Raw genomic sequence first — 13,215 nt, forward strand, 5'->3', positions numbered from 1 at the left:
TATTTATTGCAAGACCAAAATATCTCTGTCATATATACATATTTACCAATATATCTCCTATATTTATTTATTTTTGTGATGAAATTTTCATATGTACTGATTTAATTTTTGAAATGATTTTTAAATTTATTTTTCTTGATATTTTTAATTATATTTAAATCATCATGTTAATATTATATCATATTTAATTTATTCTTTTACTCATCTATGTATAATATTGATTGAAAATTTGAATATGTACATTTTAATTTAATAAAAACAAAAATTTAATTAAAATTTTATGGAGAAGGGTCTAAAATGCCCCTTAAGTATTTGAGTTGGTACAAAATTACCCTTCATCCACCTATCGGCCCTAAAATACCCATGGCGTCCACCTTTCGACTAAAAAATACCCTCATTGTTAATCCTTTGACTCATATTTGCCCTTATTTTTAATATTCCCCTTAAAGTAAAATTATTAAATATTTATTTATTATATTGCTTAATGTGATTGGTTCAACTTTAAACCCTTCTCAAATAAATAATAAAAATGATATTTTTAAAAAATCATTTTTTCTATCAAACCACTTATGATTCATATTTTGACCCGACACACTTGAAAATAATATTGAAAACATAATTAATTTCATGATATCTTCCTATTGGCCTATTTAAAATCAACCCCAATTTATTATAATGTAACTCAACTCATAAATGGGGATCCAACTAAAATTCATACTTACCCCGACTGATTGTCCATCTAAAAAAATTATTATTTTCATTAATATAAAATTTTCTCTCAATTATCCAAATGTCTTGTTTATTTTCTCTTTTATTCCTTTTTTTTTAATCTCTTATTCTTAATTAGGATATCCGGGACTCAAACTTGAAATGAACTCACATATTTATATTCTTTTAATTAGTATTATTGTCATGATGGGATGAGGGTGGGGATAAGAGAAATGATTATATTTATTCTTTTATTTTTAATTTTGGGTACACACAAAAGAAAAAATAATATTTGTACATATTTTCTTAATTAAGTCATCTTTTATTGAACTAATTATTTCTATATGAATGCATCGTTACTTTCCTCCTTCTTTTCTCTCTTGTTTGTCATAATTTTCTTTTTAAAAAATGGTTGACAAGATCCAAATAGAAAAAAAAATGGAAGAGATAGGAAGTGAAGGACCGGGGAGGTAGGAGTGTAGAGAGTAGATGTCACGACCCGAGCCTACACCCTAGATGTGGCCGGCACTCGAAAACCATTGCTGGTCCCCAAGCGAACCCTCATTCTGGCTGACTACAAGCGGAAAACTGATTCAAGCATACAAAGCTTAAAAACTGAAATAAAAGTTCATAAAACTTAAATACAAACTTTAAGTCCAAAGAAAACTCTGTATAATAAAATATATACAACTCGCCATAAAAAGGCAACTTTAGTCTTTAAAACATTTAATAAAATAAATGATACAGACTTCTCAACTATACTGACTATCTATGAAGCCTTTAGCTGATAAAGATAGAAGTCAGGACAAGACCCACGACATCCTAACAACTGATATAACTGAAAGGTAAATGAAATCCTTCGGAAGCAAGGAGGCTCACCATAGCTAACTCGAACTCTCAGATGTATCAACGAAACTTCTGTTGATGATCCTGAATACATGTGTCTACATCATGAGAAGATGCAGGCCAAATGGCTCAGTACGTGGAATGTACGAGCATGTAAGAGGAATTCTAAAACATAAACATAAGCTTGAAACTTGATAGAAATGAAATATACTTACCTCTTCTCAAACTTACTCAACTCAAGGAATATTCAAGGATACTCAAAACTACTCAAACTTACTCAACTCAGAAGTACTCAAGGATAAGATACTCAAGTCAGAGATTAGATACTCAACTCAAGGATTAGATACTCAACTTCAAAGATATGATACTCGAATTGAAATACTCAACTATGGATACTTAACTCATGAATACTTAACTGAACTCATTTCATTATAAAGCAATTTAAAACAACTGCAATATAAAGAAACAAATTGTTTAAAAATATGTTGTCAACTCTGTGTGTATGCAAGGATACAACATAACTATGAAATGTATGTAAAAATACAAATAAATTGATGTATATAAAAATACAATAACTGTTGTGGGAGTTTCTCTAACCGACAACTATCACATAAGAGCTATAATGATGACACATCGATCTACCTCACGCTGCCAGCGCATCCTATACCCAGTCAAAGGTATAAGACCTAAACTACTAATGGATCCACTAGTCTATGTGAAAAGGGTTCATTTAAAAAGTATGACTCTTTTCTACCCATGATGGCTACATGGTTTATGGGGGTTGTGAGTTGTCTGAACTCTCCCCCATATCGGTGCTCAATACTACTCCCAAAAATATACGAGCTCTTATGTTTTAAAAACATACTTATTTCTGCTGATTTGAGATAATTGCTCAAAAACTTAGCTCAAAGGCTATCTTGGAAATCTCAGTTTCCTCTCTTGCTTCATTTAGAAAACAATTACTCTTTTCTAAAAATTAGCCCGAAAGCTCTTTGAAAATCTCAGTTTCCATTCTTATTTAAATGTGAAAACATTTATAAACTCTTTGGGAATACTTAGTCCCCATATACTTTTGAAGAAAAGGACTTCAAACTTTACTCTTTACTCTTTACTGAACTCAAAGCTTTAAGTCTTAAAACAAAGTTTAAACATTTGTAAAAGACTTCTTAAGATATGGTTCATGCCGAATTATGGACATGAACGACTCAATGCAAGGTTTTCAATAACTATAGATACAACTCAATACTTGGAACTCAAGAACTTCAATGATACTACTCATTTCAAGAATGTTCAACTCAGAGGGTTCATGCGGGATTAAGAGCATGAACAACTCAACTCAAGGACTCAAAGATACTTCTCTTCTCAAGACTGCTCGACTTATAGGATTCATGCGGAATTATGGGCATGAACAATTCAACTCAAAGACTTTATGGGTAACATGTAATAGTCTCCATGCTTAGAAATATAATCTCAAAGGGGATTAGGAACTCAACACTCAAGACTTAGAACTTGAAGATACTACTCCTCTCAAAGATACTCAACTTCTGGAGTTCATGCGGAATTTATGGGCATGAACGACTTGACTCGTAGGTCTACATAACATTATGGAACTCTGTATACAACTCCTCTTTCTTTTACTTACTTCCTCAAAACTTAACTCAAATCGATAATGGATCTCAAAGGATTCACAATTGAACTCAAAGGCTTTCTTGAACTCTACTCTGAACTCTCTCTTGAATGTGAATTATGAATTCAAGAGTCATGGTTCATGATATGAAGGGTCTCATGATGAAAAAGTAAACTCATGAATGCATTCTCCTTATTCTCATACTCACTTGCTCGAGTCTTGAAACAAGTTACTAGAAGTTGTAAAAGACTCATCAAAAGGACTCAAAGGGACTTTCTCAAAATGTTCGAAAGAACTCTCAAGACTTAACTTTTAACTCTACTTTGAATTTCAATTATGGATTCAAGGTTGTGATTTGTGATAGGAAAGGTCTCATGATGTTTAGGAATGATTGTTGATAGCTAAACATGAGAAAAGTCACGAAATCACCGTCTTGGAACAAGTCCGCGACGCGGAGATGATTTAAAATAATACTTGCGAAATTAAATTTTGAGACAGAGGAGTCCGCGTCTTACTCACGATGCGGAGAAACTTTTTGGTCACTGGAGGAGCAAGTCCGCGACACGGACTTGCGTATCAGATCACGCTCGACTTTTTCCTTCTCAATTTTTACAACCCCAATTCGCCTAAATTCGAATATTTTTCTCAATCTCTCTTTAGATTTAGATACCCAGCACATGTACACTAGAATCTAACTCTAACCACTCTATAAATCAACCCATTAACCTCAAGAACTCCTCAATCTCAACCCAATTCAAGAATGGAAAATAACAAGAATATCAAAGCTTCATCTTTTAGAATTAAAACTGAAATTAACATGATTGGCGTGTGGGTGAAAAAACCCAACACTATGGAAGCTTACATACCTAAAAGAATTATCCTCTTGAAGCAACTTGAAGAAAAACCTTTGAAGAAGAACCCTAGCCTTAGCTTCTTTTGATTTTCTTGAGCGTAGAATCTTTGGAGTGAATGAGAGGGTTTTGATTTAAGAAAACTGATTTTCTACACATTTAGGGCAATTTAGATGACCTCTTAAGGGTTTTTAGGACTAAAATACCCCTACATAAATAAATAAGACAAGCTGGGAGTCGGAATTATTTTCCACCAGGCAGTGAGGTCCGTATTGGCTCCGCGTCGCGGAGCTGCTGCCAGTTTTGCGCGACGTTAGTAAATCAGTCATAACTTCTTACTCAGAACTCAAAATTTAGCAAACTTGGTGGCGTTGGATAGAGGATTCGAAGGGCTTTAATTTTCTATCTTGTAGATCACCTAACTAATCCTGTACTAGGAGTTATGATCGTTTGAAGTTGACCCAAAACTTAAGAAAACTTAAGAATGACTTGAATGCTTTTCTCTTGGGTTCTTCTTGGAACTTAAGGTGCTACATCTACTGACCTTAACACTCAAGAAATTTTAAATTCCTTGCAAAAAATCTCACTCACTACAAAGAACGGTTCGAGTCTCAGTTCGAAAAAAATTTCTAGGGTGGTACAGTAGATGCCTAACCTTTTTATAATTTTAAGTTTACTGTGAAATTCAAAACCAAGTCAATCATGTGAGCTTATATATTAAGCAATTCAAATTATTTTAATGGAAAGAGCCTAAAATGCCCTTAAACTAAGAGATTTGATACAATATTACCCTCCATCCACCTAATGAGTATGATCCGTTAGACATAAGGGTATTTTTGAGCCGAAAGGTGGACGTCAGGGGTATTTTAGGGCAGATAGGTGGATGAAGGGTAATTTTGTACCAATTCAAATACTTGAGGGGTATTTTAGGCCCTTCTCCGAAAATTTTAATAGATATTTAAATTAATCTTAATATTAAAAGTGCATTTGATACTTGTCATTTTTCATAATTTGACTCTCAAAAGTACTTTTTTTAAAAAAATTTAGTCAAACACAATCTGTTTATCAAAAATATTTTTTAAATGAATTTCCAAACACAAATTGCTTTTTTTCAAAAGCACTTTTCTAAAAAACTATTTTTTAAAAAGTACTTCTAAAAATAAGTAGTTTGTGTAACAATGTCAATCAGACTCTAAAATTAGTCGATTCATAAATCACATTCACATGCAAGGAAGTAAAGAATTTAAAAATTCATGTTAAATGATTCACTATGATAACCACGTTCATATGCAATAAAGAATTATAATATTTAAATTATTTTGTTCGTAAAGCACATTTATATGCAGAGAGGTAAAGAACTTGAAAAACTACGTTGAATAATTCATTGATATATAGATCATATTTATATGCAAAAATCAAATGTATTTGAATAATCATTTTTCAAGGCTATTTAAGAATGCTTGTATTGGCAATACAGTGAAAATACATTAAGAATAAGTCAGATCACTAAATTAAATGCTATTTTCGTAAAATTATGATTTACTTTTTTCTTTTTTCTTATCTCTCATTCCAGACATTCTCATGGTATTCACATATCTTAAAGTACAAATAAATGACTAAAAGCTGAAAATATGATTCTCTAAAATCTTTCAACAAGTTGGACGGAGACTAAAAAAGATATGTAATTTTCATAAGGTCAAAAAATTAAAGGTAAGTGCATCAACTTATTCCAATAAGTCAACACGTGTGTTTGAAACACTCCCATAGATATTAATGATATTACATTTGTTAACAATAAATATCGTGTCAAGAAGATAATAATCAAAGCCTAAAAAGATCACAATAATTACATTGTTTATCTCAAATCTAGTGAATGTTACAATCTCTCTAAATTCTCTAATTCTTTTATTTTTTTTAAAAAGTAAATTCTAGTCCCTTTGAGATTGAGCTTGAATTTGGTTTTACTTGTCCTAGAATTCTAGGTTTTAAAGCTTGGTCTTAAATCTTTGTTTTGATGAAGTATCTAGAACTGTGTTTGAATCCAAACGGTTGAGCTAAATTTGGATGAACATGAATTTAAGGGTTTTTGCGTTTGATCTTGAATCTTAAAGAACTTGATCTTGATTTGTACTTAAATTTAAGGACCGTTGAGCTTGATCTAAATTTGTATTTGAACTTGGTTGCTTCAATGCTTAAACTTATAGATGTAGCTTGTAGAAAAATCTACGTTGTTTGATCCACGAGCTCTTTCTGACTTCTTATTAGAATTTTGGTCTTCTTTTTATGAATTATGGATTCTCTATTTATAGTTGTGGTGAAGATATTATTTTCGATGAAGTGGACTTGGTGACATTTGATTGATTATGTCATTTGTGCACATGATTTTTTTTATTGATTTTCAATTTGACTAGGCATATTTTGTCATTTTGACACAGGGCAAAATTCTATTGACTTTCTTACTTGACTTAATTAACTTGCCACATCATTTGGCACGTGTCATCAATTCATTTCAAAAATAAATATTATAAATAGTTAACTCAATTACATTAATTCATAATATTTATTTAGACTAATATATCTTGACTTTAACATAGTTTGAATCATTTGTGAATTTAAAATTCAATATTTTTTTTGCTATTCACAATATTGTCATGAGATCATTATTGTTTTGATGTTTCATTAAAAACTAATGTACTTTAAAATTTGAAAAAAGGCATAAGTATTTTTCAGACTATATCTGAAATTTCAGCGACATACATAAACTTAACTAGGGTCCTATTATTCCCTAAACTATTTTATAATTAATACACTCTAAATGCTGACGCAGCATAAAGAGTGCACTCTCTTGAAGCAAGTGAGCAGTGGAATTTTTTGACACATGACCTTTTTTAATTGGTCATTTTACAATAAGTTAGTACACATAATTAATGTCATTAAAACTTATATATATATATAATTATTTTTATTTCTTTCTTTGTAAAATATTTATTTCCCTCCTCGCACTAAATGTTTTATTTTTTAATTAATTAATTTCTTATCTTTTCACTTTTAAATATTTTTTTTAAAAAAGTGTCCATTAATTTTAACATATAATTTTTTTCATGTTTTATTTGCTTTTTCTTCACTTATTTTGATATCTATCTGTAATTAAATTTTTGAAATACAAAACATTTGGAATTAAAAAAACAAGGAAATCAATAAAAAAAAGAATAAATAATGAATGAAGGTAAAAAAATTGGAAAATAAAAATAGAAATTTTAAATACAAGACAATTTTTTTTTAAAAAAAAGTTATATGTATTAACTTAAGAAGATTTTTTAAAAATAAATTTAAATTAGAAAAATATCTACACATGGCGACGCGTACAAACGTAGCCAACTTGCCAGGTTTAATGCACCACATCAGTACAAAAAGTGTATAAAAATGTATTGAAAATGAGTTTGAGCCGGGGGGGAAGGAGGGGTAATAGGATCATAGTTAAATTAAGGTGTATTGCTGAATTTCAGTCACAGTTCAAGGAATACTTATGCCTTATCCTTAAAAAATTTAATGATTCCTATTGTTATTTATTAATTTTCAGTTTTTTGCTTAGTGCTAAAAATTGGATATACTTAACATAAAAATTTTTGTGTTCAAATAAAAAAGTAGGGATAATGCATAAGTACCACCGCTCAACTATACCTAAAGTCTTAGCGACACACCTAAACTTAATTAGGGTCCTATTACCTCTCTAAATTATTTTGAAATGGAAAAAATACACCATAAATACTAATATGAAATAGAGAGTGTGCACATTCTGTTGAAGGCAATTGAAGGCTACAAAAATAATTAACAATACTAGTGTCAATTTTTAATGGGACATTACTTAATTAGTTAAGTCTAATTAAATAGACTCCTTCATCTTCTAAATGTTAAAGATGTATTAGAATTAATGGTGACTACTTGCTAACCATTGACGTCTTCTTCGGCATCTTCTCAGGCGTAGCATTCATATATATAAACCTTCCCACCCTTATCCAAACCAATCCTTCATTCGAACTTTCTCGAAGATCCACTTCTACCACTCTTTTATATCTTCTTTTTCTCCAATAAAAAAAATTCATTTTTATGTTTGTCTTAAAATTTGACGTGTCTTTTTTCAGTTTTTTTTCTGACTTCTAGACATGGTAACTCCTAATTTTTCGATGCTTATTGAATAAGCGTTTAAGGAAAGTGGAGTTTTGGGAAAGATTGGGAAATTGCACAAGTATCCCCTCAACTATATGCGAAATTCCAATGACATACCTTAACTATACATGAGATCTATTACCCCCGAATTATTTTAAAGTGTAATAAGCGCTCCCTTTCGTGCTGAGGTGGCACATAGACTGTGTTCACTCTCTTAGAGGCATGTGAGATACGGAAAAAGACACTAAAATCTGATTAATATGGACACGTGTTTATTTTTAATTGGATATTTTATAATTAATTAGTAGAGATAATTAATTAACTTTAAAACTTAAATTGATATTTTTTAAAATTAAATTTCTTTTTTTCTTTATGAAATAGAGTCAAATCTTATCATTTTTCACAACATATTTAAATTGTCAGAGAATTTTTTTCAGTGTTTTTCATTAATTTGTATAGTATTGAGAGAATTTTTTTTTCTTTTTCATTTTTTACTCAAATAAATTACTTGAAATTCACTAATGAGAAAAATATTGCATATTAGGAATTTAATTTAGGTAACATATAAAGAGCATAATATAAATTAGAGTTTCAATTTTTCTTTATAAATAATTGAATTACCATCCCCTCCTCAATTATCCATGTCATACCCCTACCCCTCACCCAGCCCCGCCCACACCCTCACTCCTGCACCCCCCCCTTTTCAGTTCTCCACAACCTCCATGCCTCTTCAGTTCTCCATCAATAACACCCTCCCTCCTTCTCTTCCTTTACCACTTCAATCAGCCTTTATTTTAATCCAAATTCAATTAGAAAAAATGACCCCAATTTTGAATTCTTCTTGAATTAGAGTTCAAAATTTAGGTGGTTTCTTCAATGGAGATTTTGGACCATGTTTTATGAAATTTATTTGGGTTATTTGAATTGAAAGAAAAATAAAATTGATAGTAGATATTGAATCCAGTGATAGTGAAGGGATAAATTTGGTGGTGGGTTATAATTTTCATGGTGATTGCTATGAGTTTTAATGGTTAAAATATGTGGGTTTAGTGGTTATGGAGTGAGTGTTGATAATGAAGAAGAAGGAATCAAATGACATGAAATTTTATATATTTTTTTATAGATCTGATCATTTATTGACGTGACGCTGACATAATGATGACTTGGAGGCGAGTGTAAAACACTTCCCATCATGTGAGTGGCTATATAGGTTTTAGGCTGTGTTAATGGTGTGTTTATTACACTTAAAAATAATTCAGGGGGGTAATAGGACCCATGTATAGTTAAGGTGTGCCGCTGAGATTTCGCGTATAGTTGAAAGGGGTACTTGTGCATTTTCCCAGAAGAATTCGTTGACTGTTAGCGAGAACTAATATGAGTCTGATTTTAAGGATGATGAGTCAGAAACTAAGAATGAAGATGAACTTTCAGTTTCTTGAGCATCTTCTCCTCACACATCAATTGGAGGAAAAATTCTAGCATTTCAACATATATTCTCATTGTTTTTACTTCCCTTGAAAATCAGATCTCATCATAAAATGTTTCAAGTTGAAGTGGAAAAGAACCACAAAAACGATTCAAGTTGCTGGTTTTGGAACGAATAAACCAACAATGTCAACAATTAATGAAAAAAAAAAAAGATTTTAAAGGAAAGAAAGATTTAATGCTTAAAAAAAAAGTTACGTGTGTGTAATACACTTTGGGGATACTCATTTGGTTATTTATGCCACGTCAACAACTAGGGTGACATTTATTTCATTATAACATAGTTTAGGGGTAATAGAACTCTAGTTAAGTTTAGGTGTGTCGTTGAAATTTTGATTATAGTTCGAGGGGGTATTTGTGCGTTATCCCAAAAGATACTAGTCAAATTTTATTTTTTAATTTAGATATTAACGAATGATATATTATAATTAAATTATATGTAAATAAAAATATAAAGGATAATTTCAAAAACATCACTTTTAGGTTTGACATAGTAACACCGACCTCCTTTCAAATTTGCAATATTACACTTATCTCCCCTGTTTTAATTTTTTTGTAACAAAATTTTTAATCTATTTATTATTAATATAAAGTGTTGTAATCTGACTAATTTTCCCTTCTAATATACTTTTTATTTAATTCAATTTTATAAATAAAAGATATTAAAATTCAAAGAAAATTCTCAACTGATAATCACTCTTCATGAAAAGAAACACAAAAAAACTATCAGCAAAATTAATAATTGCATCATCGTTCTATGATGCTAGGGAGATATCTTCCCCAATTATGAACCAATGCAAAATTATTATTGGTGCTACTAAGTTCCTATGAGAAAAGAAAAAGAATACAAACAAATAAATAAACATAGAAAAAATATCTTGCAAATGGTACATTTTACTGAGCTCTATCTCTTCATCAAACACATGAATGATCGATCATATTACAATTTCTTGAACATGCTCCTCTTGACTACAACTAAGGAACGTGACTATTTATGCTAATAAGTATCTATTTATGTGGAAGAATATGGACAAATTTTGTAATAAGATGAACAAAATCACTACTCATTAGTTATTAGTTATCTTCAATGATTACCACTTATTATGGACGTAATTAAAAAAATTGCTGACAACCAAATTGGGGGTCTGCTCTTTCAAACAGTGAAAAAATTTATAATATTATTATTATCTAATCCAGTGACAACGAAAAAGGTGTTGGGGGATGTTGGAAAGAAATCAATTCTAAAAAAATATTTGAAAAATCTTTAAAGGAAATATTGATAGAGTTAGTTAATTATTAGAAGAATTATCACATTAGAAAAGGGTAAATTAGTCAAAATATAATTATTTATAGTAAAAATAAATATTGTCAAAGAATAGTTACACAAAAATCAAAATAAGAAAAATTTATGTAATATTGTAAACCACTGGAGAGATCAATGTAATAAAGCAAAATTTGAGGGGCATTTTTTTTAAATTATCACAAAGAATAAATATTCACTTGATATTGCACTACTATGCATATTATTCATGCCGGTAAAAATTAGGAGATGTAGGGTGTGTTTGGTAAAACATTTTTGTTGGCTTAAATATTTTGGAAAATGTTTTTCAAATCAATTCATTTTCCTCAAATTTAAGGAAAATGATTTCCCTTCAAAAATTAAGGAAAATATTTTCCAAAACTCCAGTTCATCCTTCTTCTTTTTTTACCCTACCCCGTACCTAATCCTCCCCATCCAAAAAATAATTTTCTTTTTTTTGAAATTTTCTTATTTTTAAAATTTTAAATATTTTTTTACCCCTACCCAAACCTGCCCCTAGCCCCCAAACACAAAAAATAACAAAAAAGTTAAATTTTTTTTTTGAAAAATATTCAAATTTTAAGATTTTTTTACCTCACCCAACCCCTATTCCCCCTCCTACAAAAAAAAATTATTTTGAAAAAATATTTTAAATTTTAAATTTCATTTTTTGTGCCACCCCATACCCCTCCCCCCTTCCCCCTCAATGTTTTTTTTAAAAAAAATATTTTTGAAAAATATTTCATCTCCCCCCTCCCCCCCCCCCCCATGCCACCCTATGTCAAAAAAATTTAAAAACTTTTTTTTTTGAAAAATATTTCAAATTTAACAATCATTTTTAAAGCCACCCCTACCCCTCTCCTGGTCACCCTCAATCAAATTATTTTTTTGAAAAATATTTCAATTTTTTTTTCATTTTTAGGCCACCCCAGGCCAACCTCCATCAATTTTTTTTTAGAATTTTTTTTCTAAAAAATATTTCAAATTAAAAAAAAATTCATTTTACACGCCAACCCCCTCCACCCCATCCCAGGCAACCCCGTTAATTCTTTTTAAGAAAAATTAGTTTGAAAAATGTTTCAAATTTTAATTTTTTTCATGTTTTATGACACCCCAATCCCTACTCCCAGCCACCACCCTACCCCTGGCCACCCCGTCAAATTTTTTTTTATTAAAATTATTTTTGAAGAATACTTCAAATTTTAAAAAATTACCTCCTACCCTAGCCACCCCCCAATCACCACCCCCTCATAATAATAAATTAGATTTTTTTTGAAAAATAATTTAAATTTTTAAAATTTCATTTTTTACACCATCGGGTCAGAAATTATTTTTGTAAAGAGTATTTTCTAGTCTAAACCTAAAAATAAAATATATTTTCTAGAATTTTTTCTTCATTCACCAACCAAACATTAAGAAATATTTTCTACTCACTAACCAAACATGAAAAAATAAGTTAGAAATCTACTTGTTTTCTAAGAAAACATTTTCTAGAAAAACATTTTTCATGAAAAACATTTTCCCTCATACCAAACACACCCGTAGTCTTGTAATTCAACTTCATGACTTTTTCTATACTTCTGAATACCATTTTGTAGTTACTTTTCCAAATATTCAATAAGCTCTTTGAGCACTTTTTTGATTGTGTGCCTTTTCTTTATCGAGTTAACTAAGTAAAATCACCATTCATGCTTTTTAAGAATTTAAACTTCTTTATTTAATTTTTATTTTGTTCTGAAAGCGCATCTATTAATAATATTTTCATGTTGCTTTATTCTTTCTTTTACTTATTAATAGAAGTACATGTGTGACATACGTGTCCAAATACTAGTAATTTTAAAAGAAAAAAATAAAATTGTATTATCTAAATATTCTTTTTATTAATTTTAATATCATATTTACAATAAAATATTATTAAAAAAATTCCAAATTTATTTGAAAGGATGAAATCCTTCAATTAGTTACTAACATATACTACGGTTAATGAAGTTTCTATTTTTTTGTTGTCTTTTCAACAAGTCTTACTTATCATCCCCTTCTCCTTATTTTTTTTTTTAATTTTCGTTTTCATTTCTGATAGGGTTATTTTAATACGAAAAGTCCTTACTACTAATGAGCCTATACAATTAGAAGATAAAGAAATAGAAATCTTTCTAAATGTGAACCATTTGATAGACTAGAGTCAAGATATTTATAATTAATTTAAATCGTAAGTTAATTTCGATCATATT

The sequence above is a fragment of the Solanum verrucosum genome, unplaced genomic scaffold (assembly GCF_900185275.1).
Source record: "Solanum verrucosum unplaced genomic scaffold, falcon-dt-bn FXZP01000126.1, whole genome shotgun sequence".
Classification (NCBI taxonomy): Eukaryota; Viridiplantae; Streptophyta; class Magnoliopsida; order Solanales; family Solanaceae; genus Solanum; species Solanum verrucosum.